The sequence below is a fragment of the Helianthus annuus genome, chromosome 8 (assembly GCF_002127325.2).
Source record: "Helianthus annuus cultivar XRQ/B chromosome 8, HanXRQr2.0-SUNRISE, whole genome shotgun sequence".
NCBI lineage: Eukaryota > Viridiplantae > Streptophyta > Magnoliopsida > Asterales > Asteraceae > Helianthus > Helianthus annuus.
In genome coordinates, this window is record NC_035440.2 from 100,062,199 (window position 1) to 100,082,776 (window position 20,578).

Consider the following 20,578-nt stretch of genomic DNA (forward strand, 5'->3'; position numbering starts at 1 on the left):
GTGGTTTTTCGAAAGAACCAAGTGAAAGGAACAAGTTTTGTTAAAACTTGGATATTACATGAAATAAACACATTTTTAGTGGGTAAACAAGTGTAGGAACACTTGTGTAGAAAGAAAATTTAATAAAGAAATATTTTTAGAAAATATGACTAGAAGTTGTAAAAATACACATTCTTTAAAAATGAAGTTTTTAAGAAACTAATCACATTTTTAAAGGTAACAAGACTCACCAATTATGCTAGTAAATTACTACTTGTTTTTATAAACTTTCAAGTTCATAAGTTTATGGTTCATGTTTATTTTTGTCAAGTTTGGTGATTAAGGATTGTATATATTGTTGATTGATGATTGTTGAATGGTTTTACAAAAGAAAATGATATGCTAAAAAGCATGGACACCTCCATTTACAAAGGAAACTCTGGCGAAATTTTTCTAGAATTACAACACTTGGAAATATTTTTTTTATAACAAGTGTTTACAAATATATTTTTAACTTGGTTTTCAAAATAAACTTCGCCATGATTCTTATTACAAAAATATTAAGTGCCGGAGGTTGATTGTCGTAAATAAAATTTATTAAATATATATTTAGAATATATATTTTATTACTAAAACGCTTGTGTGATCGTTTGTTATTCTGTGCACTAGATATATTATTTTTAGGGTAAAAATAATATAACTTGAAAATACCTTGAACTTTCGACTCCAAAATAATACCAACGCTCTCACAAAATAAATAATTTAAGTTACATAAGTATTGTTATAATACGAAGACATTAAAATGTAACTTACGTAGTATTTCTGAAAAATACTCTCATACGTATATTTTGATAAAATAATATTTTTGGAAATTTATGATGTAAAATATAATATTTTTGGGAAAAATATATATATTTTGGAATTAAAATGTTTTAGACAAGTGAATAAAATATATTTTCTAAGTGAGACTTAAAAATATATTTTTCGGAATTATAAAGCGTGCATGTATAAAAACCCCCATCCTTGGGAAGGAAGTACACTTACAAAATAATTAAGAAGTGTGAATACGAAATAGTTACCCAACTATTTTTCCAAGAACGTTAAACCCTAAGCCAAGGCACGGCCCATCCGTCTAATAGGAATTAGTACGTGCAGGTCGTCACGCAGCAGATTGAGTTGGAGATTGACGTTTCAGGATACGCACTTCTGTGAGTTCATGTCCCCCTTTTCACTTTACCGTTTTCAGTTTTATACTTCGGGGGTGAAATACATGCGCCAATTATTACAAACATTTATTACATGGTATGGTTAGCGTAGGGAGGGTTTATACTACTAGATCATGTGAGGGGTGGGTACAACACTTGAGGCCATTAATCCTCGTAGTTAGGACCGAGGGACACAAGAGTGATAGATCTATCTGGGTGTAGCGAGCCCACACCCGTGAGGCCGGGGCGGCCCATAGAGGTGACTGTGTCTTCCAGCCGAAGCCCGGTAACAAATTTGCTAGGTTTGAGTTTCCCTACACTTTCTCACACATACCAGTGGCTTTGCAACCCATTGGTGATCTCTTATTCCTTATTGCTACATACCAGGGACTTTTATACATACTTTAAAGGTTTATACATACTCACTTTTACATGAACTCGCTCAACTTTTTGTTGATTTTTCAAACTACATGTATTTCAGGAAATTAGTGGATCTGGCACGGTATGCATGTCGTCAAGCTGCGTAGGAATAATGATGTCATCTGAGTTTAGGAAGTGTGACCCTTGCCTGGACGGGTTACAAGTCTTAAAATGTGTTTTTAGTCAAGTCTTTTGTTATATCGTTAAACATGTTTTCATTATGTCATGGTTGTATTTGGTTTGATGTGTCGACTTTTTAAAACAATGTTGTTGTGTTTTACTTTTAAAAACTTGATGAATGGATGAACATCATGGTTTTATTTTCATATAGCATTGTTGTGATTATGCTATGTTATTAAGAAGTCACACCAAATAAACCCACGCTTCCGCAAAAGCCAGGGTGTGACACATGATATGATTTGGGTAATTGTAGACCGTTTAACGAAATCTGCACACTTTTTGGCGATCAAGGAGAAAGACAACACTAGCAAGCTAGCTGAGCTATACCTGAGAGAGATTGTTGCACGACATGGAGTGCCTCTCAATAATTATTTCTGATAGAGACGGAAGGTTCGTGTCAAGAATTTGGCAATCCTTCCAAGAAGCATTTGGTTCTCAGTTGAATCTGAGTACTGCCTTTCATCCGCAGACAGACGGACAGAGCGAACGAACGATTCAAATGCTAGAAGACATGTTTCGAGCTTGCGTAATGGATTTAGGTGGTAGTTGGGACACTCACTTACCCTTGGTAGAATTCTCATACAACAACAGTTACCATGCAAGCATTCAAGCCGCACCGTTTGAAGCTCTCTATGGATGCAAGTGTCGATCATCGCTATGCTGGGCAGACGCGGGTGATAGACAACTTGTTGGTCTGGAATTGGTTCAAGAGACAGACAACTGATAAGATTACACAGATCCGAGAGCGCATCAAAGTGGCTCGTGATCGTCAAAAGAGTTATGCAGACCGAAGAAGGAAACCTTTGGAGTTTCAAGTGGGAGATATGGTTTTGTTAAAGGTTTCACCCTGGAAGGGTGTAGCACGCTTTGGGAAGCGTGGGAAGTTGAACCCAAGATACATTGGACCGTTTAAAATCCTGAAAAGGATTGGTCTGGTAGCTTACAAGTTGGATCTACCTGCAAAGCTGAATGGCGTTCATGATACATTTCATGTGTCAAATCTGAAAAAGAGTCCAACTCAAGAAACAGTTGTCATTCCTGCCGATGAAGTCCACATTGACGACACACTCCACTTTACTGAAGAACCTATTGAGGTTACGGATTGGAAGGTTAACAAAACACGCCGGAGTAGTGTCAAACTCGTCAAAGTTCGTTGGAAAGCGCGGCATGGCCCAGAATTCATGTGGGAGCGTGAAGATCGCATGAAAGCAAAATATCCACATTTGTTCCCCAAGACCCCTACATCTAGTAGCAGAACTAAAATTTCGGGACGAAATTTTCTTAACAGGGGGAGAATGTGACAACCCTCCTAGTTACAGGTATCCGTACAATTAATTAATAATGATTAACGCTTAATGACTGTGCTTAATTACAACTGATGACTTAAATTGCTATCTGATTTCTGTATCATACATACATGTGCATCACATTACATATTGTCACATCATTTATCACATACAGACTTTAGTGACATAAACGATGCACAAAGCACAGTTAACACAATTAGCGGATAACTCAGAAACATGCTGACAATGTCAGTACCTAGATAGACAGTGTTTTGAGACCCAGTATGGGCCAGAGACAAGGTACTACACTAGTATGGTGTGTAGGGAAGTAAGGACCATAAAACTGCGTTACTAGGTGATAGTTTAAGTGCCGGTAAGTCCCTAAAACCCATTAAACGTGCAGAATTCTGCATATTTCAGCAAAATTCAAATTTTTAACAAGCTAGTGAGATGCAAAAGCATGGCAAAATGGTCCTGTATGCTTTCCTAAGTGTCGGGAATTAAAAGTGTCACAAAAGGGTAATTAAAAATCATTAAACGGAATAACTTGACACTTTAACGAACCGGTATCTAACCGAACAACCGGACATTACCTGGAACACCAAAATATTGCTAGAAGCATTGTTTTATTATTTTTGAACTAGCTATGGTCCCCGAACACCCTAAACCTCTACATAATACATCCTACACTTAAAACACTAGACTTTACATTTAACCTCCAACTAATTACACAAGTTACCATTTAAACTTACATTTACCCCCCCTCCCTTGGGATTTACGGTCACAAGGACCCCACCACCAAGATCACCGAAATCTTCCTAAATCCCCTCTTGATCTTTTCTTGGATTTGATTAAATCTTGTTTGTACTATTTGAAACATTAAACCCATTGGATAATAACATTAGTGGATTATAAGAACTCTAGAGCATCACCATCTTCACCACTTCACCTCTCACCCTCTTCCTCTCCCTCCTCTCGGCCGAAGGTAGCCACCACCACAACCATTGTTTTCATTTCAAGTTCGTGCAATCCAAGGTTATCTCAAGGTGTAACAAGGTGTTTTAGGAAGCTCGGTGCTCACGGATCTTGAAGGACCTCACCCGTTTGCTTTTATCCACTCCATATTCATCTTGTTTCTTCCCTAGCTTAGAGCTAGTAGTAAGATCTCTCATAACCCTTGTTTACTTCTATTTTAGTTGGTTAAAAGATGTAACATGTTGTATATCACAAGAACATTAAAAGACATAATCTTGAATCTTGAACAAAAGCTTAACATGTGATGAAATATGGATGAAATGATGTTGTTTAGTATATGTATGATGTTTGTTGATGTTTACTTGAGAATATGACGATGATCATCACATAGAGCTTGCTAGATTGTGATTAAACACATGATCTAGCAAGCGAGAGGATGATTTTGTGACAACATAAGATGATCATCTTCGTGTATGAACATGAACTTGATAAATAAAGAGATTTCTTGTAAAATAATAAACAAAGTGAGTTAGTAACCTTATGGATCCAAGATTTATGAATGATTTTCCAAGAAAACCAAGTTCAAAATATGATTTTTGAAAGATCATGGTTTTTACTTAAACTTACACTATTTTTAGTGGAAGAACAAGTGTAGAGATGCTAGAGAAACAAGAAGATGTTATAAATAAACATTTTTGTAAAATGTGATTACAAGTTGTAAACACCTAGTTTCTTTAAGAATGAGATTTTTAAAGGGATAAACACACTTTAAAGGGTAACTAAACCCACTAAACACTTTACCAAGTTGCTACAAGTTTTTACGAAAACTCAAGTTCATGATCTTTGTGTAGATAGCTTGCTTTTGCACTTGATAAGTATATTATTGTTTAGAGTTGATTGTTGATTATTGTGTGATGATTTTTGAAAAGAAAATGATATGCTTAAATAGCATGGACACCTCCATTTTCAAAGGAAGTTATGGCGAAATTTTCTAAAAATACAAACACTTAGAAAATATTTTCTAAACAAGTGTTTACAAGTATGTTTTAAACTATGTTTTTCAATATAAACTTTGCCATAAATTTTGTTACAAAAATACAGGTATTGGAGGTTGGTTTTTTCTAAATAAAAAAATGGATAAATATATATTTAGAATTATATTTTATACTAAAGACACTTGTGTGAATATTTGTATACTTTGTGGAATAGTTATATTATTTTAGGGTAAAATAATATAACCTAACAAATACCATGAAATTTACAATCCAAAATATTACCAGAAATCACAAGGAATAAAATATAAGTTACACACTTGATATTGTGAAACTGAACGATAAAACGTAACTTATAAAATATTCCGGAAAATACTCTTATAAATATATTTTTGGTAAATATTGTTTTGGATACAAAAGAAGTGAAAATATGATTTTTGTAAATATTGCAAAGTTACAACATATTTTCAACAAGGAGAAAATATATTATTTTTGGGAGATAAAAATATATTTTCCTAATATATTTAGAAGATATATGATTTTTGGGGAAAAATATATATTTTCATGGAATACATTATTTTTGACAAATAGGTTATATATATTTTCTAAGTGAGACTTAAAAATATATTATCCAAGACTACAAATATACATGTATGAAATACCCCTATCCTTGAGAAGGAAATACGGAAATAAATACTTGATAAGTATTAATACAGGAAATATTGTTTAACCATTATTCCAAAATTAAAGGTAATTTAAAGTTAAAATAATTATTATTTTAACAAGTAATTATAACTTGGAATAATATTGGGAAACATAAGAAACGCAACTCAAAAATGTTAAACTCTAAGCCAAGGCACGGCCCGTTCGTCTAATAAACGTTAGTACACTGTAGGTAGTCATGATTGCTGAGGAGATTTGGGTTGCCAGTACCGAAGACGTAATACTGTGAGTTCATGTCCCCATTTTCTTTAAATTGTTTTGTTTATTTACTTCGGGGGTGAAATACATGTTACAAAAGGATTACATACGAATACTATTGGTATGATTAGCCTAGGAAAGAACCATAGATCATGTGAATGGGTAGGCAGATACTTGGGACCATTAATCCTCGTATCAGGACCGGGGGGCATGAGTGATAGATCTATTTGGGTGTAGCGAGCCCACACCCATGAGGACCAGGGTGGCCCATAGGGTGACTATGTCTTCCAGCCGGAAGCCAGGTACAACTTTGCTAGGTTTGAGTCTTCCTACACCGTCACACATATCAGTGGCCTTGCAAACCATTGGTGATCTTTTCCTTGTTTGCTTTCATACCGGGACATACATACATACACTGTTTACAAAGGTTTATACATACTTACACAAACACATGAACTCGCTCAACTTTTGTTGATGTTTTTAAAGTACATGTATTTCAGGGAACTAGTGGATCTGGCAAGTGTTGCATGTGTTTCAAGTTGCGCATTAATAAAAGATGTCATCCGTAGTCGTAGAGTTTATGGGATGTATCCTACTCCTGGACGGGATACATGTTTCTAAGCTCGGGTTTGTTTAAGTTATGTTGTCGAGTCCTTGTAGACTCATTTAAACATGTTATGGTTTGTAGCTTAATTTGGTGTCGATGTTCTCACGACAAGTATGTCGTGGTATTTTCTAAACTTAATTAATGGATGAACATCTCATCTTTTTATCATATAGCGTTGTTATGATTGAATGCTATGGTATTAAGTAAGTCACACCAAATAACCACGCTTCCGCAAAAGTCAGGGTGTGACATTTTAAATACTTAATTATATAGTTACTAAATATTTACATAATAATAATAATAATAATAATGCCCTAATATAATCGGTGTTTAAAGAAGGTTGGATTACATTGCACTCTTCAAAAAAACCCAAAGTGAGACCTGCCGTATCGAGTGAGCCATCCCACTAATACAAAAGGACCTAAAGTAAAATATTACAAAAAAAAAGAAAGTGTTTTAATTTCCCTCAACCCCATTTGGTTCTAGGAGGTTCGGTTTAATTTTGCACCATCCCAGTTCCTAAAACAAACTGATTTGACCAAAACCAGTTTTAATACTTCTTTAAAATAAACCCGAGCCGGTTTTGAACGGGGACCAATTTAAGGATAATAAAGAGATAAATAAAAGTCAGCGGGGTTCCCATGATTATAAAAAAAATATATGAAATAAATAATTTATTATCATTCTCATTAGGATAGTTAACTTTGTGTCATTATTTAATTATTATATTTTTATGATTATAATTTTACTTAATTTGTACAATTTAATTAATATCAAACATAATTAATAACTCAACTTTATTAAATTTCAATTATACTTTATTAATTATTAATTAATAATCCAACGTAATTAATAACCCAACTAATAATCCAATATAATTAATAACCCAACTACCCACCAACCAATAAAATAATATTTAAATCTATAAAATTAAAAAAATAATTACCAAATTATGCGAACATATGCTTTAAAGTCTTAATAAAATATCATATCCTACCATGTTATTTTTTATTATATAGCATAAAATAAAACAACAAATTTTATGAGTCTTTATGTGAACATTAATGATGATTCATGATCATTTTTGAGCCTCTTTGGTTAAAATATTATTTTAAAGCACTATATATACTGGCGTGTGTTGTTTACATTCAGTTGGATACAAATTGCTTACTTCTCACCTTATTGCATTTTAATCTACTCAAACATGGCCGCAACTTCATTGAAGATGGCATTCTTGGTTGCGTTATTGTTCTCGGTCTATGGTACATCGTTTATCCATTGATTCTTCTTAGATTTAAGCATGTTCCTAGTATATTGATTACAAAATATATGTTGCAGGCTTACAAATATCACATGTGCTTGCTCAAGAAAAATCATCGGTGGCCGATCAAATTCAATCTAAAAATGATGATGGTAGTAATCAACTACCTTGTAAAACAGACCAGGACTGCTTAAATCTTGGTTATTTTGCTGTGTGTATTAAGAATCATTGTGTCGGTGTGGGCTTAATATAAAAGATAAAAAAGTGTTGTGGTTTCATTGAGCAATTCTTTGTATGTGCATTTATATACTTAAGGTCCAGCAAAAAAATAACAAGGTGACACAAAAACAAAAATAAAAATAACAAAAACAAAAGGTAAAAGTATAGCAAACAACAAGGTAGCTATCGAGCGCTAGCTAATGACGAGTAATAACCCTTGACTGTCCTAAGGCATATATGTGGGTTTCTTTCTTAAATGGGTGTAGCCACAAAAACTAGTTATCTATGTGGGCACATTTAAAAAAAAATATTTCTCCTATATAAGTACATCTTGTTTGCTTCTATTATTTAGGAAAAAGATACGAAGGGTGTTTACTATTCATGACAATCGCACTCCCACTCAAATCTGTCTCTTATTAAATAGTTACTACGCTGCCCCTATTTAATAAACATCTTTCAACTAATGTTACTTTTCCTAAGATGTTGGTCCAGTGGTCAAAAGGCTTGGTCTCGTTTGTGGAGACGCAGGTTTGATACCCGCTTGGGCTATTTTTGAGGGACATCTGGGTGACGGGACGAGTCGGGGCTTTAATCCTGGGTTCGAACCTGACAGTGGGTGAGGGTTTACAGATTCCATCCAGTTCCCGTGTATTAGAGGGTACGGTCTCATGGCGGTCAAGGAGTCAACCTTGGACATAGCCCGAGCAGAGTGGGTTTACACGTGAGATTCTTTGCCGTTCAAAAAAAAAGCTAATACATTACTTAATACACATGAGATTATTTAACTCATCATAACAAAATTATCTTATTTATTATACGTTATTGTAATATTTAAATTTAAATTTAAATTTACTATTTATATTTATATAATTAAATAGTATTTAAATTATGTATTAAGTATATAATTACTAAATATTTACACTCGAACCCAGAAAACGCAAGCATGTAAAATGATTTAGACAAGTATTGGGAGGGAGTGTACTTACACTCGAACCCAGAAAACGCAAACATGTAAAATGATTTAGACAAGCATTGGGAGGGAGTGTACTTACACTCGAACCCGGAAAATGCAAATATGTCCCTTAACGGGTCGTTTTTGTAAAACGTCAAACTTAAAGACAAAGTCGGAATATAAAAAAAAATGAAGCGAGGTCTTAATGCATACCGGGAGGGTTACAATAATAACGACTTCGGTAAAACACCCGGTTGATAGGTAAGAATTAAACGCATGCGTAAACCAAGAGACGTGAACGCGGGTTGAAAAATCAAAGGACTTGGATTACAAGTTATGACTATAAAATCTCGTATATAGAAATTGTGAGTAAATATGTTCAACTATTCGAAGTCGAATGGGTTGAATAAAGAATAAAGTTGATTGTTTATAAGTGATGGATTTCACATTAATAAGTCAAACAGGTTGAATACAATATAACGCCGAATGGCACAAATGAGCGCTAGCCAGATAAGGGTAGCGTTAAATGCAAGAGAATAATGAGCCCGGTAATGGGATATAACCAAATAAGAATAAATTATGGACTGTCAATATCCTGGTAGGGATAATTGACAAAAGTTAAAGAGAAGATCCTAAAACTAAAACTTTGGTTTTAGTAAGAAATAATGTTTTTACAAACATAGACTCTGATAGGAATTTAAATAATAAGTATGAAATATACAAATCTTGACACTGATAGGTGCAAGACAATATATTCGAAAAGTGATATTTTCGAAGATGAAAAGGTTGATATAAATTAAACATGACGTGACATGATCACGGTCAAGAGGTACAATGTGAAGAAGAATCACATTATAACCAAGCGAGCGGTAAAAAGAAACCGGACTAATAAGTCTAGTTAGTGAAACCGGTTAAGGTCAGTAATTCAAGTTAAGAAATTTGGTTTGCTTGTAAGTGGTAAATTCGGTATAACTGAACCGAATAAATAAATTTGAAAATAAAAAGATTTGTTGCTAAAAGTGAAAGATTTCACTAAAGACCTTTAAACGGGTCAAAGTAACGGGTTCATAAAGAAATCCGATAGTATATGAAAGCATTGAATATCGCTAAGTTGATTAAACTAGTGGAAATAACGAGATTACGTTATTTCAAGTCGCATCATGTCATATAAGATACGTAGATGATTAATAACCAAAAGGATATTACCATACTTTTCTGGTAATACTAACAATCGGTTAAGATATGAGAAATGCTTAATTGATTATCGAGAGCAAATGCATGGAGTGGAACTCGATAAATTAAGTAAGAAAAGGTTTCGGGGACGAAACCTCTTTAAGGGGGGTAGACTTGTAACACCCGAAAACGGGTTTGGTAATTAAACCCCGTTAATACTAAAGACGGGGAAAGTACCGTTAGTGGTAAAAGTAAACTGGCAAATATTAGGAATTTATTTAATAATCCTAATATTTATTTGAAGTGAATAAAAAGCTTTTAAGAAATAAAGTGATAGAAGGCCCGAGTTAACGGGACCCGAAATAAACTTAGTCATAAATATTCTCGAACCCGCAAAGTTAACTAGGAATATTAAATCTAGTTAATAAGTGGGGAATATTGTTAGAAATAAGTAGGTTGTGCCCTACTTAATTAACTAACCAAATTAGAGGGGCCAATATTGTTAAAATTGAAACTTAACTTTAATTAATTAAATAAAACACACCAAACACCCCACAAGGAGGTGTCTGGTCGTACAAGAAGAACAGGGGGGCGATCCCCACACATCAAAACCCTAAATCTTCACCAAACTTGCAAATTGAAGGCTCAATCCAAGTCAAAATCGAAAATCAAGCATAGATTATTGATCCCCATGGCAAGAGGGTTGTAAGGTATGTAAAATTTGATGTTAATTCTCTGTTTGAAATTCTCATTAAATTGAGAAATCTGAAATTTGATGATGCATGTATGATATGTAGATGAAATAGGAACATTTATATGCTTAGGAGTAAACCCTAGACAAGTAGAGATTGAAATCATGCTTAGCTCAAGTAAATTCAGATTTTCTTGATGCTAAATTGATGTATGAGATGTTTTTAGGGTTTTGATCGCTTAAAAAAAACTGTTATGATGTCAAGAACATGCTTAATTTGAAAGCTGAATTTAAACGGTTCTTGATCAGAATTTACAGCCAACTTGTATTGGCTGTAACCTGGACAAAACCTGATAAAAACATGTGTTTCTTGAGCCTAAAATGTAATTCCAGGAAATATCCTTAAGACCCCACTGGAATCGCATTTTTTCGACGAAAATTGAGCGTTTTATGAATTTTTCCGTGTCAAAGGTTCAAGCTGCGTTTTCTGGCAGAATCTGCAGCCCATTACGAATATCATAACTCAATTTAGGAATTGAGTTATGATCTCAAATTCTTACTATAGAAAGTATTAAGTGATTAGAAGAATCACCAATTGGAATTTCGTCAATCGGATAAACGAGGAATTTTTAATGAATTTTTCCGTAAGCTGCAGTCAGAAGTGACGAATCTGATTGCAGCTTAGTAGATGAATTTTTACGAATTTTTGGTAAAGAGTTAGATCTTGAAATTTTAACACAAGGGCTAACCCTCCGATAGGTACGCCACATAAAAAAATCATAATTTTTGAAGACTTGTAAACAGGTTAAACAGGTCACCAAAAACAACCTATTTTCAGTGATACGAAACTTGATTGTTGATGTTATAAATTATGCCCACAATGTTCATATGTTGAAATTATGAATCAAACACGTAATTTCCTAGTTCGACTAATTACGTGTGATGTGGGGTAATACAAATTTTAATTATGAAGTCGATTTAGCTTATATGCACATATCATATAATTAAGGGTAGTTAACTTTTGAAAAGTTAAACTAACCATGGACGGAGTCGAATAGTAGTTTTGACATAGAAAATACGTAAGGTGGAATAGTCGTGGTTATAATGACTAATCTAACCACCTTGTGAATTATGATGATAGTTTGACTCTTGACAAGCTAGATGGAGGCTTGGGAATGAAGCGGGTCAAACGGAGCAAGTACGAAAAGGAAAGCGTAATTTGGATGCGAGGTAAGTAAAACTTACACCTAATTGTAGTGTACGTGTTTATTTTATAGGCGATAGATACAACAAAGGATTTGGTTCGAATTATGGATTCCAACACAAAACGAATTGGGTTGGAACGAATAGAAACGTTTTAAACCATGATTAATGGTGAAAAAGGCAAAACGGTAAACTAGTCATGAATTGGTTAATAGTTTAAGAGTTTTCTTAAAGTTACCTTATAGCGTAACTAGTAATGGAAAATGAGTAAGAATGGAAATTTTAGTCAAGTATTGACTAAAGTAAAATAAGTTTCAAAGGACACCCATAGCATAAGCCGAATGGGTTAAAAATATAGGAAATTGACTTTAGAAAGAAAGGGATCTAGTGAGAAAATCCGAAATGGTTCGGATGTGTGATTGGTAATTAAAAACCATGTTTTTGTTACATATGAAAACGTTGGGTTATATAGACCGAACGGGTCAAATGGTGGGAATAACGTCATTTGACAAAATCAACTAATGTGGTGGTCAAGTCATGTGTTACAGGAGCGAATAGTAATTTGGATAATTGCGTCGCCATAGAATATCGGTAATAAAAGCAAGGTGTTGAAATGGGTCACTAGGGTGACTCGAGCCAGGTACGTATAAATACGATTGTGGTTAAACATACATTCTTTTTTGGGTCAAATAAGTAGCAAATGCCCTTCGTCGTAAATGAGGGGCTAAAGTTGACTAAAATGCCCTTGTTGGGTAAACCGAGCAAACAACCTTTAAAAGTTGTTGGAAATAAGTGTTTTGGTAGATTAAATCCTTAAGATAAGTATAAAAGGGATGTTATGGGACCTTAGTGCATAAATACCCTTAACGGGTCAAAATAAGCATACAAACGAAAACGGGTTTAATTTGTGTAATAAACCGGGGATTATAATCTAGTATGATAGATAACATTAAGTTGAAGAAGTACACGAGATATAAAGGTCAAATACACAAGTTTGTGATGAAATCACGAACGGGTCAAAAGTTGACAAAAAGGGTAATAAGCCAAAGATTTAAAAGTCTGAAATTTTGTTAAACCAGATGTTAGATTTTAACTCCATATGATGGAGAATCAAATTACAAACACGTAGGAAGAAACGGTAGGTTAAACAGACGAGCGGTTTGAAAGATACGAAAGTTTTCGTGTCAAAAACGGCAAAAAGGAAAGGAATGATGCAGGGGCCACCGTAACTTACGGTGCCACCGTAAGTTACGGTGGACATGATTTGGTTACGGTAAATGCCTACTGTTGTACAGTTGAATAATTGAAACACAGAGACCACCGTAACTTACGGTGCCACCGTAAGTTACGGTGGAGGTCAGAAATGAGTTTTTATTTTGGATTTAAGATATCCATGTGGGATTTTCCTAATTTCCCCGTTGTATTACTTTAATTAATTATCAAAACTGACCTTTAAGTTGGTTTTGATCACAGGTGAATGTCGAGGGTCCCGGATGAAGATCGAGCATCGAGCAAGAACCGAACACACATTAAATAAAGCTTCCGCAACGTTGTTTTGTCGTTATTCTAAACGGCGATTTAAATCACATTATGTATTTCACTTAAATTGTAAAAGTTTTTAACAAACCCGTATTTCCGATGTATATATAATCATTAATTACATGATTATTTTCGCAAAATATACGTTAAGCCTTGATTTATAAGAACGGGTCTTACAAGTTGGTAATCAGAGCTCAAGGTTGTTGACAAAATGTGTTCGGTTCGAGGCTTGATCGCAAATCCGGTAAGTACATGTATATTAATGGTTTGGTATGTGTTGAAATGTTGTGAACAACACATAGGGTTATCGTGTGATACACGTTACCCCAATTAAAATGATTGATATAGTTGACGAAAATACGTGCGTTGACGCGTATAGTAGAAAAAGTCTCGTATTATAATACGGGCGATTATTAAAGTTGATATTACTAACTCTTGTGAATGTTTTAATTAAAGGACACTCGCGTTGAAGACGACGAGAGTCAAACAAATTGTGGATACGATGATGGAACGATCCGAAGTATGACAAGAGGAGCATGCTCACCGAGGACTAAATCGCGTAAAGACCGCGAACAAGGTTAATGGCAAGGAACGCCCGTCGGGGCAAACATTACCAGGTGCACATTTTAAATAATCGCACAAATAGTAATATGCAACAAATAAGTAGAAATTGAAAGTTGCATATGTAGATTAAAAACTTGGAAAAAAAAAACCCGAATAGAAAATGTATTCGGGATATTGTTTCCAAGAGAAACAAATAGAGGCGTTATTTACATAGGGCGTGATGTGAAAACTATAAAAAGGTCATGTGCGTCATGTGTTAATCGCTTACTCTGGCCAAGTAAGTAGTGGCATATGATACCATGAACTTCTTATGGCGGACGCGTTTACATCCGATGTAGTAAGGGCGGGGTGAATGGGACTAATTAAAAAGTACCCAAATGAATCAGATAAGCAAAATATTTGATAATAATGTAAACGCACAACCGAGTGACGGAAGCGTATTACATCAGGTTAATGAGCCCGAGTGAAGGGACAAAGAAGCATGTAAAATGATTTAGACAAGTATTGGGAGGAGTGTACTTACACTCGAACCCAGAAAACGCAAGCATGTAAAATGATTTAGACAAGTATTGGGAGGGAGTGTACTTACACTCGAACCCAGAAAACGCAAGCATGTAAAATGATTTAGACAAGTATTGGGAGGGAGTGTACTTACACTCGAACCCAGAAAACGCAAGCATGTAAAATGATTTAGACAAGTATTGGGAGGGAGTGTACTTACACTCGAACCCAGAAAACGCAAACATGTAAAATGATTTAGACAAGCATTGGGAGGGAGTGTACTTACACTCGAACCCGGAAAATGCAAATATGTCCCTTAACGGGTCGTTTTTGTAAAACGTCAAACTTAAAGACAAAGTCGGAATATAAAAAAAAATGAAGCGAGGTCTTAATGCATACCGGGAGGGTTGCAATAATAACGACTTCGGTAAAACACCCGGTTGATAGGTAAGAATTAAACGCATGCGTAAACCAAGAGACGTGAACGCGGGTTGAAAAATCAAAGGACTTGGATTACAAGTTATGACTATAAAATCTCGTATATAGAAATTGTGAGTAAATATGTTCAACTATTCGAAGTCGAATGGGTTGAATAAAGAATAAAGTTGATTGTTTATAAGTGATGGATTTCACATTAATAAGTCAAACAGGTTGAATACAATATAACGCCGAATGGCACAAATGAGCGCTAGCCAGATAAGGGTAGCGTTAAATGCAAGAGAATAATGAGCCCGGTAATGGGATATAACCAAATAAGAATAAATTATGGACTGTCAATATCCTGGTAGGGATAATTGACAAAAGTTAAAGAGAAGATCCTAAAACTAAAACTTTGGTTTTAGTAAGAAATAATGTTTTTACAAACATAGACTCTGATAGGAATTTAAATAATAAGTATGAAATATACAAATCTTGACACTGATAGGTGCAAGACAATATATTCGAAAAGTGATATTTTCGAAGATGAAAAGGTTGATATAAATTAAACATGACGTGACATGATCACGGTCAAGAGGTACAATGTGAAGAAGAATCACATTATAACCAAGCGAGCGGTAAAAAGAAACCGGACTAATAAGTCTAGCTAGTGAAACCGGTTAAGGTCAGTAATTCAAGTTAAGAAATTTGGTTTGCTTGTAAGTGGTAAATTCGGTATAACTGAACCGAATAAATAAATTTGAAAATAAAAAGATTTGTTGCTAAAAGTGAAAGATTTCACTAAAGACCTTTAAACGGGTCAAAGTAACGGGTTCATAAAGAAATCCGATAGTATATGAAAGCATTGAATATCGCTAAGTTGATTAAACTAGTGGAAATAACGAGATTACGTTATTTCAAGTCGCATCATGTCATATAAGATACGTAGATGATTAATAACCAAAAGGATATTACCATACTTTTCTGGTAATACTAACAATCGGTTAAGATATGAGAAATGCTTAATTGATTATCGAGAGCAAATGCATGGAGTGGAACTCGATAAATTAAGTAAGAAAAGGTTTCGGGGACGAAACCTCTTTAAGGGGGGTAGACTTGTAACACCCGAAAACGGGTTTGGTAATTAAACCCCGTTAATACTAAAGACGGGGAAAGTACCGTTAGTGGTAAAAGTAAACTGGCAAATATTAGGAATTTATTTAATAATCCTAATATTTATTTGAAGTGAATAAAAAGCTTTTAAGAAATAAAGTGATAGAAGGCCCGAGTTAACGGGACCCGAAATAAAGTTAGTCATAAATATTCTCGAACCCGCAAAGTTAACTAGGAATATTAAATCTAGTTAATAAGTGGGGAATATTGTTAGAAATAAGTAGGTTGTGCCCTACTTAATTAACTAACCAAATTAGAGGGGCCATTATTGTTAAAATTGAAACTTAACTTTAATTAATTAAATAAAACACACCAAACACCCCACAAGGAGGTGTCTGGTCGTACAAGAAGAACAGGGGGGCGATCCCCACACATCAAAACCCTAAATCTTCACCAAACTTGCAAATTGAAGGCTCAATCCAAGTCAAAATCGAAAATCAAGCATATATTATTGATCCCCATGGCAAGAGGGTTGTAAGGTATGTAAAATTTGATGTTAATTCTCTGTTTGAAATTCTCATTAAATTGGGAAATCTGAAATTTGATGATGCATGTATGATATGTAGATGAAATAGGAACATTTATATGCTTAGGAGTAAACCCTAGACAAGTAGAGATTGAAATCATGCTTAGCTCAAGTAAATTCAGATTTTCTTGATGCTAAATTGATGTATGAGATGTTTTTAGGGTTTTGATCGCTAAAAAAAAACTGTTATGATGTCAATAACATGCTTAATTTGAAAGCTGAATTTAAACGGTTCTTGATCAGAATTTACAGCCAACTTGTATTGGCTGTAACCTGGACAAAACTTGATAAAAACATGTGTTTCTTGAGCTTAAAATGTAATTCCAGGAAATATCTTTAAAACCCCACTGGAATCGCATTTTTTCGACGAAAATTGAGCGTTTTATGAATTTTTCTGTGTCAAAGGTTCAAGCTGCGTTTTCTGGTAGAATCTGCAGCCCATTACGAATATCATAACTCAATTTAGGAATTGAGTTATGATCTCAAATTCTTACTGTAGAAAGTATTAAGTGATTAGAAGAATCACCAATTGGAATTTCGTCAATCGGATAAACGAGGAATTTTTAATGAATTTTTCCGTAAGCTGCAGTCAGAAGTGACGAATCTGATTGCAGCTTAGTAGATGAATTTTTACGAATCTTTGGTAAAGAGTTAGATCTTGAAATTTTAACACAAGGGCTAACCCTCCGATAGGTACGCCACATAAAAAAATCATAATTTTTGAAGACTTGTAAACAGGTTAAACAGGTCACCAAAAACAGCCTATTTTCAGTGATACGAAACTTGATTGTTGATGTTATAAATTATGCCCACAATGTTCATATGTTGAAATTATGAATCAAACGCGTAATTTCCTAGTTCGACTAATTACGTGTGATGTGGGGTAATACAAATTTTAATTATGAAGTCGATTTAGCTTATATGCACATATCATATAATTAAGGGTAGTTAACTTTTGAAAAGTTAAACTAACCATGGACGGAGTCGAATAGTAGTTTTGACATAGAAAATACGTAAGGTGGAATAGTCGTGGTTATAATGACTAATCTAACCACCTTGTGAATTATGATGATAGTTTGACACTTGACAAGCTAGATGGAGGCTTGGGAATGAAGCGGGTCAAACGGAGCAAGTACGAAAAGGAAAGCGTAATTTGGATGCGAGGTAAGTAAAACTTACACCCAATTGTAGTGTACGTGTTTATTTTATAGGCGATAAATACAACAAAGGATTTGGTTCGAATTATGGGTTCCAACACAAAACGAATTGGATTGGAACGAATAGAAACGTTTTAAACCATGATTAATGGTGAAAAAGGCAAAACGGTAAACTAGTCATGAATTGGTTAATAGTTTAAGAGTTTTCTTAAAGTTACCTTATAGCGTAACTAGTAATGGAAAATGAGTAAGAATGGAAATTTTAGTCAAGTATTGACTAAAGTAAAATAAGTTTCAAAGGACACCCATAGCATAAGCCGAATGGGTTAAAAATATAGGAAATTGACTTTAGAAAGAAAGGGATCTAGTGAGAAAATCCGAAATGGTTCGGATGTGTGATTGGTAATTAAAAACCATGTTTTTGTTACATATGAAAACGTTGGGTTATATAGACCGAACGGGTCAAATGGTGGGAATAACGTCATTTTTACAAAATCAACTAATGTGGTGGTCAAGTCATGTGTTACAGGAGCGAATAGTAATTTGGATAATTGCGTCGCCATAGAATATCGGTAATAAAAGCAAGGTGTTGAAATGGGTCACTAGGGTGACTCGAGCCAGGTACGTATAAATACGATTGTGGTTAAACATATATTCTTTTTTGGGTCAAATAAGTAGCAAATGCCCTTCGTCGTAAATGAGGGGCTAAAGTTGACTAAAATGCCCTTGTTGGGTAAACCGGGCAAACAACCTTTAAAAGTTGTTGGAAATAAGTGTTTTGGTAGATTAAATCCTTAAGATAAGTATAAAAGGGATGTTATGGGACCTTAGTGCATAAATACCCTTAACGGGTCAAAATAAGCATACAAACGAAAACGGGTTTAATTTGTGTAATAAACCGGGGATTATAATCTAGTATGATAGATAACATTAAGTTGAAGAAGTACACGAGATATAAAGGTCAAATACACAAGTTTGTGATGAAATCACGAACGTGTCAAAAGTTGACAAAAAGGGTAATAAGCCAAAGATTTAAAAGTCTGAAATTTTGTTAAACCGGATGTTAGATTTTAACTCCATATGATGGAGAATCAAATTACAAACACGTAGGAAGAAACGGTAGGTTAAACAGACGAGCGGTTTGAAAGATACGAAAGTTTTCGTGTCAAAAACGGCAAAAAGGAAAGGAATGATGCAGGGGCCACCGTAACTTACGGTGCCACCGTAAGTTACCGTGGACATGATTTGGTTACGGTAAATGCCTACTGTTGTACAGTTGAATAATTGAAACACAGAGACGACCGTAACTTACGGTGCCACCGTAAGTTACGGTGGAGGTCAGAAATGAGTTTTTATTTTGGATTTAAGATATCCATGTGGGATTTTCCTAATTTCCCCGTTGTATTACTTTAATTAATTATCAAAACTGACCTTTAAGTTGGTTTTAATCACAGGTGAATGTCGAGGGTCCCGGATGAAGATCGAGCATCGAGCAAGAACCGAACACACATTAAATAAAGCTTCCGCAACGTTGTTTTGTCGTTATTCTAAACGGCGATTTAAATCACATTATGTATATCACTTAAATTGTAAAAGTTTTTAACAAACCCGTATTTCCGATGTATATATAATCATTAATTACATGATTATTTTTGCAAAATATACGTTAAGCCTTGATTTATAAGAACGGGTCTTACATATAGTAGTTGGGATTAAAAGTAATTTGAATAGGAAACTCTATTGCATCGCAACGCTCAACACGCGAATCGAAATCGCAAAACTCGTCGCGCGAATCGCTCCAATCGAGTGGCCAGTTGATCGAGCTGCCACCCGATCGAGTTTCCACTCGATCGAGGTGCCACTCGATCGAGCTGCCACCCGATCGGGTTGCTACCTGATCGACCAGCCACTTATGCCCCTTTCCTTTTATGGAAACCCTATAAATACCCCATATGTCAACATCATTTGATGTTGACAGCTCTCTCTCTGCCCTACTCGCTCCAGCTTGCTTTTCTTCAGATTTCTCGCGATTCTTGTAAGTTTTCAACCTAAATCTTGTTCCTTCTTAATCTACACGCACTCCTACACCTTTCTATCTTTTGAATCTTAACTTTTAACCGTGAAATTACTAGATTTGAGGTGTTTTATGATGATGTTATCATGGTGTTCTTATGAACTTCATGTTTTGGCTTCAATCCACCAAGAACAACTTAGATCTGAACGATTTCCACATGAATAAACAAAGATCTTTCATAGATCTAAACATATTCATGGTGTAAAGGACTGAAAGATGGTTTTCCAACTTTCTTTCAACTCTTTTACACTCAATGCACTCAAAACTGATAGAATCGGAGCTCGTTCTGATCTTCTACCCCTTCTTGTTGAAGTATTGGTTCAAGATCTGAATTCTATCCACGAGATTACCGATTTCGGGTTAAACATGAAACACCGTCTCGAACAGGTAACTGGTCGGACTAGGGTGATTTCTGTCTGATCGGGTCACTAAGTCTTGACGAGGTTTCTGTTGTTCAACATGTTATCAAACAATCTCGAGAAAACAACAAACTATCAAAATAACCAAGGAAGAAGACGATCAGGTCATCTGGGATGGATTACCGTCCGATCGGATAGCCACCT

General features: G+C 34.8%; 1 long non-coding RNA gene across 1 annotated transcript; it reads left to right on the forward strand.

Moving 5' to 3' along the window:
• The first annotated feature begins 17,918 nt into the window (after positions 1 to 17,918).
• LOC110871401 lies at positions 17,919 to 19,603 on the forward strand. Its single transcript, XR_002553705.2, has 3 exons — positions 17,919 to 17,948; positions 18,471 to 18,562; positions 19,396 to 19,603. It is a non-coding gene; the product is annotated as an uncharacterized LOC110871401 (long non-coding RNA).
• The last annotated feature ends 975 nt before the right edge of the window (positions 19,604 to 20,578 follow it).